Source organism: Taudactylus pleione, unplaced genomic scaffold (genome assembly GCF_031769625.1).
Source record: "Taudactylus pleione unplaced genomic scaffold, aTauple2 ptg000107l, whole genome shotgun sequence".
In the NCBI taxonomy this organism is placed as follows: domain Eukaryota; kingdom Metazoa; phylum Chordata; class Amphibia; order Anura; family Myobatrachidae; genus Taudactylus; species Taudactylus pleione.
The window spans coordinates 1050131-1063364 of record NW_028284509.1 but is presented as its reverse complement, the minus strand read 5'-3'; positions in this window follow the sequence as shown (position 1 = coordinate 1063364).

The following is a 13234-nucleotide window of genomic DNA, read 5'->3' as shown; positions in this document are numbered from 1 at the left end:
TTCCCATAATTGTAATGGGAAATGTGATCCGACCAGAGTTACTAAAAATAAAATGTGATAAAAATACCTAGGGAGGCCCTGTGATAATAACGCCACCCGGAGGTGGGGTTATCCAGGGTCTCCCCCGGCTACCGGACTCCTGCTCTGCTCTAACGGGGAGAGCAGAGCCGGGAGTCGGTCCTAGTAATCAGCTGTGTGGTCTAAACAGACCGCAATCTGATTACTGTAAAAAAAAAAAAATTACTTACCTGACTCCAGGGACCGGTGATCGGGGCTCCAGATGATGTCCTCCCTCTGGTCAGCTGGTCTCCCATAGTGCACTGTGGCCCGGTCATCAGGTGATCGGGTCCCATTGCAGTATGGGATATCACCTGACCGGAGGGCATGGAGGACATCACCGGAGGCCCGGATCATGCAGGTAAGTGTAATTAAGGGAGGGGGGTCGTGGGGGTCCGTGAATGCGGGGGTGGGGCTTAGCACCGGGGGGCGGGGCTTAGCGCCGGGGGTAGCAGCGACGGCCGGTCGGCGCATGTGCGGGCACTTTGTCACGGTATTTTTTCCGAAAATACCGTGACTAGTGTGCGGAGGGTCAGAGCTTTCTCGCAAGCTCTGTCCCTGTAAGGGATTTGTAGTAAGTCCCTGTGATATTGCCTGAATTCACAATGCGAATTCTGTTGTTAATATCATACTACAATCTGCATTCAATATGCGGATTGTAGTAAATAGAGCCTTAAATGCAGAACTAGAACAATATAGAAATGATGAAGATTTTAAAGCTTTAGAGAGTTTAGCACACAACAGATTGAAAAGAAATGAAGATAACATTATAGCTGTGAAAAAAAATTCAAAATAATAAGATAGACTTCCTAAGAAAGACACACACATAAAGAAAAATAAATCACTACCATCCCTTGAAATAAAACAGAATAGGAGAACAGATCAAGATACAGTATGAGGAAGAACTATATAAACATAACCATCAGGAGAACAGAACCCCAGTGTACAAAAAGTTGAGGTTAACATATCAGCAATATATGAAAAAGTTACACACAAAGGTATTAACAACACCAGAGAAAGATGAAACACATGCCAATAAAGCAAGACTAGTATCGCGATAGATCTAGGGGTAAATTTACTAAGAATCGAGAATGGTCAAGTTTAGTTTTTTTTTATCTTGATTTGCATCGCCGAATCTCGGATGATTTTCCCATTTTTCATCTCGCAAATTTACTAAGAAGTGAGTTTAGCTGAGAGAGAGATGGCCGATGGTGAAGCAGATTGAGATATCTCCCCCGAGTTGCAAGTGAAGATGAGATTACTCTCCCAAGATTGCAGTGTTCTCTCTCTGCAAATCTCTCCCGAGCTAGCAGCCTGCACATACAGTATCAGTGAGATATGTGCTGGCTGCTTGTGTGTTAAGACCTGCAAAAAATGGTTTAAATGGTTTTTTTTATAAAATGACATAGGGTCCCCCCCCTAAAGCTTAACCAGCACCGGACTTGCCAGCCTGTCCTTGTATCTAAAATTACGGGGAACAATATGAGTAGGGTTCCATTGCGGCTCTCCATTGACTTCAATGGAGGAGACGCTCATTGGCTGGGTCCACGTGGGTCCCAGCCAATGAGCGGCTGCTAATGTTAAGCCGCTGCTGATTGGGTTCATGCCTGGTACTAATAACAGCTCATTCCCATGAGCTGTCATTCACTTACTGTAACAACATGATGACGCGTGTTGTTACAGTGTGTCCATGGGCATTATTGGATTTCTGCGGAGAACATCGTGGGACAAAAGGAGAGTATTGGATCTTTTTTTCAGGTACTTCCATAGAATACTTTACGGTGACAAGGGGACGTGAACATCTGGCAGCAGGTGAGTATGTGTGAGTGTATGTATGTAATAAAACTTTATTTTCAAGGTTTGTGTCTTGTGTTTTTTTCAACATTTCTTTACAGGTGAACTACATGTACCAGCAGGACCTTAATGCCCCGCACGCTGGTACTTGTGGTTCGCCAAGTACCAGCATGCTGGGGAGGCTTGATGGGACCTGTAGTTCCACTGTAAAGACAATGTTGTTAATTCTATTTTTTGTACACTACATACACAATCAACTAGAGATGAGCGGGTTCAGATCTCAGAGATCCGAACCCACCCGAATGTTGCAGATCCGAGTCGGATCCAAGCCGGCTCGGGTTTTCCCGCCTGTCGCGGATCTCAAAGCGAGGCAAAACCATAGAGATGAAATCTCGCGGCTTGCGAGTTTTCGTCTCTATATATAAGGGACGCAGCGGCCGCCATTTCACTCCAGCTGTGGAGACTGAACAGGGAGGGTGGGTAGTGTAGGGCTGGGAGGTACTTACCTGTGCTGGTGCTGCTGTATGCTGTGTCCTGGGTTGGTGCACTACTGATCCAACTGGTGCTGTCACTGCTGTGCTGTCTGCTGTGTCCATCTGGGCTGGTGCTGATCCATCTGGGCTGATGCTGTGCTGTCTGCGGCGTCCATCTGGGCTGGTGCTGATCCATCTGGGCTGGTGCTGTGCTGTCTGCTGTGTCCATCTGGGCTGGTGCTGTTGCTGATCCATCTGGACTGGTGGTATGCTGTCTGCTGTGTCCATCTGGGCTGGTGCTGTGCTGTCTGCTGCGTCCATCTGGGCACAAGTTCTGGACCCGAGAAAAAGAAAAAATATTGTGTTTTTATTTTTTTTCTGTGTGTGCGTGTTAGACTTGGCCACACAAGATACAGCAATGCAACCTAGTGCTGCCCGACTCCACTCGACATCAATCTGTGCTCTGGGCCCAAGTTCTGGATCTGAATTTTTTTTTAAAAAAGTGTCTTTTTCTGTCTAACATTTGTCTGTGTGTGTGTGTGTGTTAGGCTTAGCTGCACAAGATACAGCAAGTCAGCAAAGCAACCTACTGCTGCCCGACTCCAGTCATCATCAATCTGTGCTCTGGGCCCAAGTTCTGGACCTGAAATTTTTTTTAAAAAGTGTATTTTTTTGTCTAATATTTGTCTGTGTGTGTGCGTGTTAGGCTTAGCCGTACAAGATACAGCAAGTCAGCAAAGCAACCTAGTGCTGCCTGGCTCCAGTCATCATCAATCTGTGCTCTGGGCCTGAAAAAAATAAATAAATAAAGTGTCTTTTTTTGTCTAATATTTGTCTGTGTGCGCAGGACTGCACATGTGTGAATTTTGTAACCGCTCCTTGGCTACACTATTGGTGCTTGTGACACTGCTTCAAGACCGCAGAAAATATGGAGGGCTGTCACATGACAGGAGAGCCAGTTCAAGAACCACATGTTGTAGCTGCCACCAGCAGTGCAAGGCCGTCAACTTCCTCATCCTCTATGAAGGCCCATGCCCCAGGGCTTAAGTCATACCATCAATATAGTAAAAGGTACTTTTACTGAAGTTAAGAAAAAAAAATTGAAAGGAAATTTGCCTTTAGATAAACAAAATATTGACAATAAGCCATTCACTACACAAAGTGGCAAGGAAAGGATAAGGCCTTGGCCTTTATTTATGATGACTGCTGGTTCTGATTCTGATAGCCCATCTTCTCAGTGGCGGAACTCCCGGAGACAATGGAGTCATTTGCCGCCGGGCTCCAGCCCTTAAGGGGGCACCTGGCTCCATTGTCCCCTGGGCCATTCCGGGCACTGCTATGGAGATGGAGCGCCGCTGATTGGCGCTCCACTTCCAGCAGCGTCAATATGGGGGGTGCGGTCGCACCCCCTATTTGCCGGGCGCCCGCTGAGTGTGTTACCAGCAGGCGTCCGGCTCCTTCTTTTCCCCCGGAACTCTTGAGCTCCGCTTCCGGGTCCCACAATGCACTGACGTCACTCCCATAGTTTTGAGGAGCGGGCGCTGGGGACGGAAGGCAGCAGCACTGGAGCGGGGTTTCAAGTAAGTATTTTTTTTTGTATGTGTGTGCGCTCTCGCGGGGGGGGGACTCACTGCAGGGGGCATTATTGGGGGCTCACTACAGGGGGCATTACCGGGGGCTCACTACAGGGGGCATTACTGGGGGCACACTACAGGGGGCATTACTGGGGGCACACTACAGGGGGCATTACTGGGAGCACTAAAGGGGGCATTACGGGGGCTTACTACAGGGGACATTACAGGGGGCTTACTATAGGGGGCATTACGGGGGCTTACTACAGGGGGCATTACGGGGGCTTACTACAGGGGGCATTACTGGGGGTTTTCTACAGGGGGCTTACTACAGGGGCATTACTGGGAGCACTACAGGGGGCATTATGGGGGCTTACTACAGGGGACATTACTGGGGGCTTACTACAGGGGCATTACAGGGGGCATTATGGGGGCTTACTACAGGGGGCATTACTGGGGGCTTACTACTGGGGGCACTACAGGGAGTTTGCTACAGGGGGCTTACTACTGGGGCACTGCAAAGGGGGACCACTACTGGAGGTACTGCATAGGGGGACCATTACTGGGAGGCACTACATAGGTGGCACTGCATACGGGGACCTCTACAGAGGGCACTGCACAGGGGGACCACTACTGGGGGAACTGCATAGGGGGGTGGCAGGTGGGGCTGGCATAGGTGCTGGGGGGGTGTTACATTTTAATTTGTGGGGGCACCAACATTTATCTTGCCTCCGGGCACCTGGGATGAAGTTACGCCACTGCATCTGCTTGTAGTAGTAGTGGTGGTACCATTAAAAAATTGAAAGTTGTTAAGATGAGTAAGACCGCTCCGGAAAAACCAACTGTGTGCCCTGAGTAATCGAAATCACAGATCCCTGAGGAGAGTGCCAGTGTGTCCGCGGTTGCCATGTGTGAGCCAGACCTAAATACTAGTGTACTGGAGGATCCTCCAAGTTCCAACATTTGTGGGCCCTCTGTAAATGTGGGGAAGGGCAGTCAACATCTTGCAGACATAGTCATCGAGGATGCTTCTGTTTAATTGCACATGGAGGAGGATATTTTGATAGTTGAAGGTGCTAAGGATGATGAAGATGTTGGTGATGAGGATGTTGATGCCGAGGATGTCCTTTGTGTAAGTAAGGCAACAGCTGTTTCCCATGGATTGAAAAAGCCAAAGCCTATTGTTGTCATGCCGGGGCAAAAGACAAAAAAATCCACTTCTCACGTATGGAATTATTTCCACCCCGATCCGGACAACAGTTGTCAAGCAATTTGTAACCATTGCCAAGCAAAAGTGAGTAGAGGGAAGGACCTAAACCACCTAGGAACCTCCTCCTTGTTATGTCACTTGGAGCGCATTCATCAAATGTCAAAGTGTATATCGCCAAGTTCCAAAACTCAAAACGTGATAAGTTCAGTGTCACCTACCTGCTCCCTCTCTGTGGGATCCAAGCGCTTTCAATCTCCAATACCAACACCTGCATCATCAACATCCTCATTGTCATCGGGAGTAGTCCTGCTACATCCAATGTTGTTATTCGAAGCATGATTGACTCTCCTATCCGTGATTCCTCAGAAGGATCCTTGATGACTACGCCTGTTGCTGCTGCTGTTGCTGTGAGTGGATCTTCATCCCAGAAGGGGACCAGGAGGAAGACTACTTGTAGAATATCCTCCAAAAAACAATTAACTGTCAAACAATCATTTGCAAGGGCAAACAAGTATGACAGCAATCACCCAGTTGCACAGCAGATTACTGATGCCATAACAGCTATGCTGGTATTAGATGTGCGTCCATTACTGCAGTGGGTTTTCAACAGTTAATTGAGGTCCTGTTTCCTCGCTACCAGATCCCTTCTAGATTCCACTTTGCTAGAACAGCAATTATAAGTCTGTACAAGGACATGTCCGGGCTGCAGAAATGAATTGTTATTTAATTTATTATCAAATTTACAGCCAGGGGCTGCACCAATACATTTATTTTTATTAATTATTCAGCCAGGGGCTGTACCCAATGAATTGTTTTTTACCTTTTTAATTAAATTATTATTAATTATTCAGCCCGGGGCTGCACCAATGAATTGTTTTTTAATTTATTATCAATTTTACAGCCAGGGGCTGCACCTACTATCAACTTTCAATTCTCAAGGGTACTCCAACCATCATCTTTGCAAAGTCCTCAACTCTATTAATAATTATATCAATCAGTTTTGAGCCAGCAAGCTGGATGCAACCTTTTGGCCCTTTAACTAGAGTCAATATTGTGATCTGTGAGGTGATCAAAATTGACTGGAAATTAATGTAAATAAATGTTATTGAGGTTATTAATACTGTAGGAACAAAAAAAGGCTAATTTTATGTGATTTTAGCTGTTTCTTATTTTTTAAGAAAAAAATCCAGATCCAAAACCAACATACGAAAACAAACCACGGAGGTGAGGTTTTTTCAAAACCAATCCAGATCCAAAACCAAGGGAGATCCAAAACACGGGGGTCGGCGCACATCTCTACTATCAACCCACCACCCAGGGGTGGCGGGGATAGCCCCAGGCTATCAGCCTAGGCCAGGGGTGCCCTGGAGAGGAGGACCCCTTTATTGGGCGGGTCCCCAACTCCCCAGGAATCCCTGGCCTGGGCTGACTAGCAGTCAGGACTGATGCTGTGGCTGGCGGCCCCGGTAAAAAGAGCTCCCCTGGCTATGGCATCAGTCCCCCGCTAAAAAGGGTCCGTAGCTGGTTTTAAATATAGGGGGAACCTCACGCAATTTTTTTTCTCCCTATATTTAAAACCAGGTCTGACCCTGGTGCTGGTTCTTAAATTACTGTGGAACTCTACTCATTTTGTTTCCCATAATGTTAAGAACCAGGACTGGTTGGCAAGTCCTGGGCTGGTTAGTCTTTTGGGGGAGGACCTCACATCATTTTTTTTAATAAAATATACAGTATTTAAACTATTTACAGGCAGAAACATACACAAATCACAATGATTTGTGTATGTTTCAGCCAAACTCGCAGCTCTGGAAGTGAGTGTTTAAAACTTCAATTTGCCAGAGAGTTTGCAGGCATCTCACCTGAGATTGTCATCTCGATTCTCTGTAAATTTGCAAACTGTACCTTTTAGGTGAAAAGTACTTCCGAGTTTGCTCGATGGTGATAAGCTTCGTGTTTGCTATCTCACCCGAGTTTTATGAGTGAGTAGAGAGAAATCTCTCTCTAACTCACCCGAATTTGCCTCACCTCAAAGGACATCTGACAGACACATTTGAGAAATTGGTAACAAGAGACGTAGAGAGGATTCAGGAAAATAAGACAGAGAGATGTATGAATATTACCAGAGCAGAGAGGAAGACATTGAAGGAACTGAGTGACAACAAGAGTATAATAATTAAACCAGCAGACAAAGGGGGTAGCATTGTCATAATAAACACCACTGACTATAACATAGAGTCTAACAGGATCTTGGGAGATATACAGTAAGTACAACAACATATGAACCACACCCAACAGAACAATACCACAAGACCATTAGAGATTTACTACAAGAAGGGTGAGAGCAGGGCATCCTGACAGAAAAAGAATGAATACCTGGATATTAAAAATCCTGTAATACCAGTGTACTATTATTTGCCCAAAGTGCATAAAAATTTCCAAAAACTCCCAGGCCGCCCCATAATATCTGGAATAGATTTGATTTGATCAAATCTATCCAGATACATCAACACCGTCCTGCACCTTACATAAAGGAACATAAATCATACATAAAGGATGCAACAGATATATTGAGGACCATCGAACAGATAAATATACTGATACTATATAAATATATGAATATGAGGTGACCTTGACGCTGGTGAGCAGGCCCGTATCATTGGCCAACGATATGCTAACTACCTCTGATATGATATATAATTTTAAATATACATTTAAATTAGGTGTGTGCACCAGCCACTTTTCATGTTTTGTGTTTTGGTTTTTGGATCTGTATTTTCTTGGAAAAAAGCATAAAAACAGCTAAAATCACAGAATTTGGTTATTTTTTGTTCCTACGCTATTATCAACTTCAATAACATTCATTTCCACTCATTTCCAGTCTATACTGAACACATCACACCTCACAATATTGTTTTTAGGCCAAAAGGTTGCACCGAGGTAGCTGGATGACTATGCTAAGCGACACAAGTGGGCGACACAAACACGTGGCCCCATCTAGGAGTGGCACTGCAGTGGCAGACAGGATGGCAGTTTGAAAAACTAGGCCCCATAAGGCGCTGCGCTGTGACTAATCACATCACCCATCGATTTCTGCTGCTGCGCACAGGACGGGACTCAGGAGAGAGATGGGCACCACCGAGGCTGATAGGATGCTGTTCGTGGGGGAACTTAGATCCTAGGGCCACCGAGGAGATCCTGTTTGAGCTGTTTCTGCAGGCTGGTACTGCAATTAACAGTAAAATTCCAAAGGACAAGGATGGAAAGTCGAAACAATTGCTTTTGTCAATTTCAAACATGAGGAGTCTGTTCCCTATGGAATGAATTTGTTAAAGGGAATCAAACTCTTTGGGAGGCCGCTGGAAATTAAATTCAGATCAGGAAGCAGCCATGGCTCCGCAGAAGCAAATAGCGCAGCCTACTCACCACAAGCAAATGGCAGTTTTACTGGAAACAGTCCATCAACACCATGACCGCAGGCATGATGGCAATGGGGAGTTCACAAAATACCTCTGAACTTTCACCTCCTGTGCCAAACTATCAGAGATCTTACTCGTCTCCAGACAATCTTCAAAGACTAGCAACGAGGAATAACTTCTATAGGCCGGAAACCCCTCATGGATCCAGCACAGCAATAATGACTCAACCCAGTTACTCGCCATCACATTATCTGCCTTACCAAAGTTGGTACAGTCATGGATCCGATCATTCTCCCCCACATAGATATGATTCCTCTTCCAGCCACCGATCCAGTAGAAGCCATAGCTCTCATCTTTATCGAAAGGAGAGTTACCACAGTAGCAGAGACTATGGTTGGGCAGGCTCGGATTAGTTTGGATTTTCCTGGAAAGTTCAGATTTTTCCCTCCAAAAATCGGGTGTGAGATTCTGGTTTTGTTGTGGGCCCAGGGTGGTAAAAGGAGCAGACACTGAAGCAGATTTAAAAACAAATGTGGAGTTTTTAATGAGTGGTTTAGCAGACATGAATGTGGCAAAACAAAAAGTCCAGTTATAGCACTAAAGTGCACTTGGAAAACTAGTGAAGCAATGGGAAAAAGTCCAGGTAGTGATAACAGAAGGTAGTCCAGTATTCCAGTGTTTGTGAGGCTGAAAGGAATTTGCAGGCTGAAAAGAATTGCAGGTTGAAATGAATTGCAGGCTGAAATGAATGGCAGACTGAAGTGAATTACAGGCTGAAGTGAATTGCAGGCTGAAGTGAGTTTCAGGCTGAGGTGAATGGCAGGCTGAAGTGAATTGCAGGCTGAAGTGAATTGCAGGCTGACGTGAGTTGCAGGCTGGAACAATAATGTCCAGAGGAAATGCAAGTGGCAGCAGGGTGCAGGGTAAAAGACTGACACAGGTACTCAGGCAATGGGAGAGGCAATGAGATGGGGCAGGGGAATCCAGCAGGGTTAAGAGCAGGTTCAGGTGAAGCAGGCTTAGGCAGAAATTCAACAGGCAGGCGGACTAGCTCAGGAACTCTCTCTCAGCTTGCGCTAAGAAACACATTGCACTGGCAACCAAAGGAAGCTCTGAACTCCCTTAAGTACCCAGTGCTCGGCCATGACTGGTCAGAGAGTGAGCATGTGACACGCCAGGATTGGCCGACTAGGTCACATGGCTGAAAGCAAGATGGCGGTGCCCATGCCGGAGCGGAACGGAAGCACCGCCAGGCCTAACCAGCACAGAGTGACAACATGCCCAAACAGGACCACGCACAGCCAATGCTCCCTGCCAGGCACCAGCACCACCACCAGACGCACCCCGCCACAGCATCCTCACAGATATCACCCAGTGACCACCATGCCGAGAAACCTTGGTCATGACATTGGGTCTCAGAAAGAGGCAAAACATCAAAAATTAGTTTGGTGAAGGGCAGTGTATAACCCACAGGACAGCCCCTGTAAAATTATTTTGATGAAGGGCAGCGTACAACACACAGGACAGCCCCTGTAAAAATTAGTTTGATGAAGGGCAGTGTACAACCCCTATAAAAATTAGATTGATGAAGGGCAGTGTACAACCCCTGTAAAAATTATTTTGATGAAGGGCAGTGTACAACCCACAAATTAGTTTGATGAAGGGCAGTGTACAACCCCTATAAAAATTAGTTTGATGAAGGGCAGTGTACAGCCCCTGTAAAAATTAGTTTGATGAAGGGCAGCGTACACCACACAGGACAGCCCCTGTAAAAATTATTTTGATGAAGGGCAGCATACAACCCACAGGATAGCCCCTGTAAAAATTAGTTTGATGAAGGGCAGCGTACAACCCCTATAAAAATTAGTTTGGTGAAGGGCAGTGTATAACCCACAGGACAGCCCCTGTAAAAATTAGTTTGATGAAGGGCAGTGTACAACCCCTATAAAAATTAGTTTGATGAAGGGCAGTGTACAACCCCTGTAAAAATTATTTTGATGAAGGGCAGTGTACAACCCACAAATTAGTTTGATGAAGGGCAGTGTACAACCCCTATAAAAATTAGTTTGATGAAGGGCAGTGTACAACCCCTGTAAAAATTATTTTGATGAAGGGCAGTGTACAACCCACAAATTAGTTTGATGAAGGGCAGTGTACAACCCCTATAAAAATTAGTTTGATGAAGGGCAGTGTACAACCCCTATAAAAATTAGTTTGATGAAGGGCAGTGTACAGCCCCTGTAAAAATTATTTTGATGAAGGGCAGTGTACAACCCACAGGACAGCCCCTGAAAAAATTAGTTTGATGAAGGGCAGCGTACAACCCCTATAAAAATTATTTTGATGAAGGGCAGCGTACAACCCACAGGACAGCCCCTGTAAAAATGTGTTTGATGAAGGGCAGCGTACAACCCACACGACAGCCCCTGTAAAAATTAGTTTGATGAAGGGCAGCGTACAACCAACAAGACAGCTCCTGTAAAAATTATTTTGATGAAGGGCAGCGTACAACACACAGGACAGCCCCTGTAAAAATTTGTTTGATGAAGGGCAGCATACAACAACACACAGGACAGCTTCTGTAAAAAATTGTTTGATGAAGGGCAGCGTACAACCCACAGGACAGCCCCTGTAAAAACTAGTTTGATGAAGGGCAGCGTACAACAACACACAGGACAGCTCCTGTAAAAATGTGTTTGATGAAGGGCAGCATACAACTCACAGGACAGCCCCTGTAAAACTTTGTTTGATGAAGGGCAGCGTACAACAACACACAGGACAGCCCCTGTAAAAATTTGTTTGATGAAGGGCTGCGTACAACACACAGGACAGCCCCTGTCAAAAATTTGTTTGATGAAGGGCAGCTATTCACACAGGGAGTGGGTGAAGAGAGCATCCCTGAAGGACAGAGCACAGCACTACAGTCAGCCAGCCCTTATGGACAGGACAACAGTAACCAGCCCCTATGTATATGGACAACAGTAGCCAGCCAGCCCAGCTTTTCACACTGGGGGTGGGTGTAGAGAGCACCCCTGAAGGACAGAGCACCCCCTGGACAACACAGCACTACAGCCAGCCAGCCCCTATAGACAGGAGAAGAGCCAGTCCCTATATGGAGAAGGACAACAGTAGCCAGCCAGCCCCTATGTATTGTATGTGGACAACAGTAGCCAGCCAGCTCCTATGGTCAGCGTCAGCAACAGCTCCCAACTCCCTCCCTCCCTCTTCACAGTAGCCAGCCAGCAGTACTTTATTATTTTTTATAACTAAGTGTAACACGCAACACTGAGATCTCAGCTCCCTAACTCTGCACACTCCACAACCGGAATGAAAAATGGCGGCAATCGTGGGACCTTTATAGAATCCAAAACCAGCGAGAATCCGACAGCGGGATGATGACGTTTTTGCCTCGATTTCAGATCCGAGATAGGCGGGAAAACCCAAGCCGGACTCGGTTCCAGCTCGGATCGGGGGGGCTCGGGGGGTTCGTATTCAGGAAATCTGAACCCGCTCATCCCTAATTTAAATTATATTTATTTAGCCTCAGTATATTTGGAGTGAGCATTTGGGTCGTGGGACCGCCTGAGCTGTTCTGGCCGGGCCTTTTCAGAGCATCACCACTTAATACACAGTCACTTTTTATATCACTTCTTATGTTTGTTTATTATTCACGTATTTTTCCACATATTCTTTACCTTCATTACTATTTCCAACACTTAATAGCTACCTTCACACACCTGATACTTTAGAACACTTCACTGTCACTCTTTTTTTCCTGTGATGCCCTGGGGAGGTCTTTGGCTGGGCTGTCTTTTGGTGTGCCCTGCACCCCAGATGCGAACCCCAGAGTGTTAGGGACCTACTCGACGATGTGACCTTGACGCTGGTGGGCAGGCCAGTATCATTGGCTAACGATATGCTAACTACCTCTGATATGATATATAATTACAATATATATTTAAATTTGAATAATGATCGCATAGTGCATCTGCAATTTCTTTTCTTGTGTATATTACTTTAAAATCTCAGCATGATAGCACCTTTCATCATTATTAGGGTGTGCAGTCTAGAGCCCCTCCCCATAGTCAGCAAAAATAGTTTTTTGTTTTTTTTTAAAGTGCAGGAACATCTATATATTACTTGTGTGTGGTATTTAAATAATTTGTGTGTGTTCAAAAAACTTCAGGCTGTGATATTGTATTTAAGTCTAACGGTCAGTAGGTCAAGGGCCACCACCTTAATATTATCTGCACAGTGCGTTGCAGTTGATGAGCAGATTGATTTCTACCAAAAAAATTATTTGTGTGAGTTCAAGTCTAACATTGATGGTCAATAGATCAAGAGCCACCACCTTAATTAATATTATCTGCACAGTGCATTAATATGGATCCTGACAAACAGTCAACAGACCAACAAGCCAACCAACCAAGTATTAGCACTGCAGCTGCTACCACAAGTCATTACAATAGGACTTCAATGTCATTTACTAAAGCCAGAGCTTGAGGGCATAGAGGGTTTAAGTCAGGGCATCTGAAAAATTAGCATTGCTGAAAAAAACATAATCTCTAATAACAGGAAACTTTTCCTGCAGAAAAACATAAAATTGCCAACATACCATACACCTCTCGTGATGGCAAGGTGCAGGCCTTGGCCTTTATTTGTGATTGGTGGTTCTGCAAATGCTGTCATTCAGGCAACTTCTTCTGCCTCACA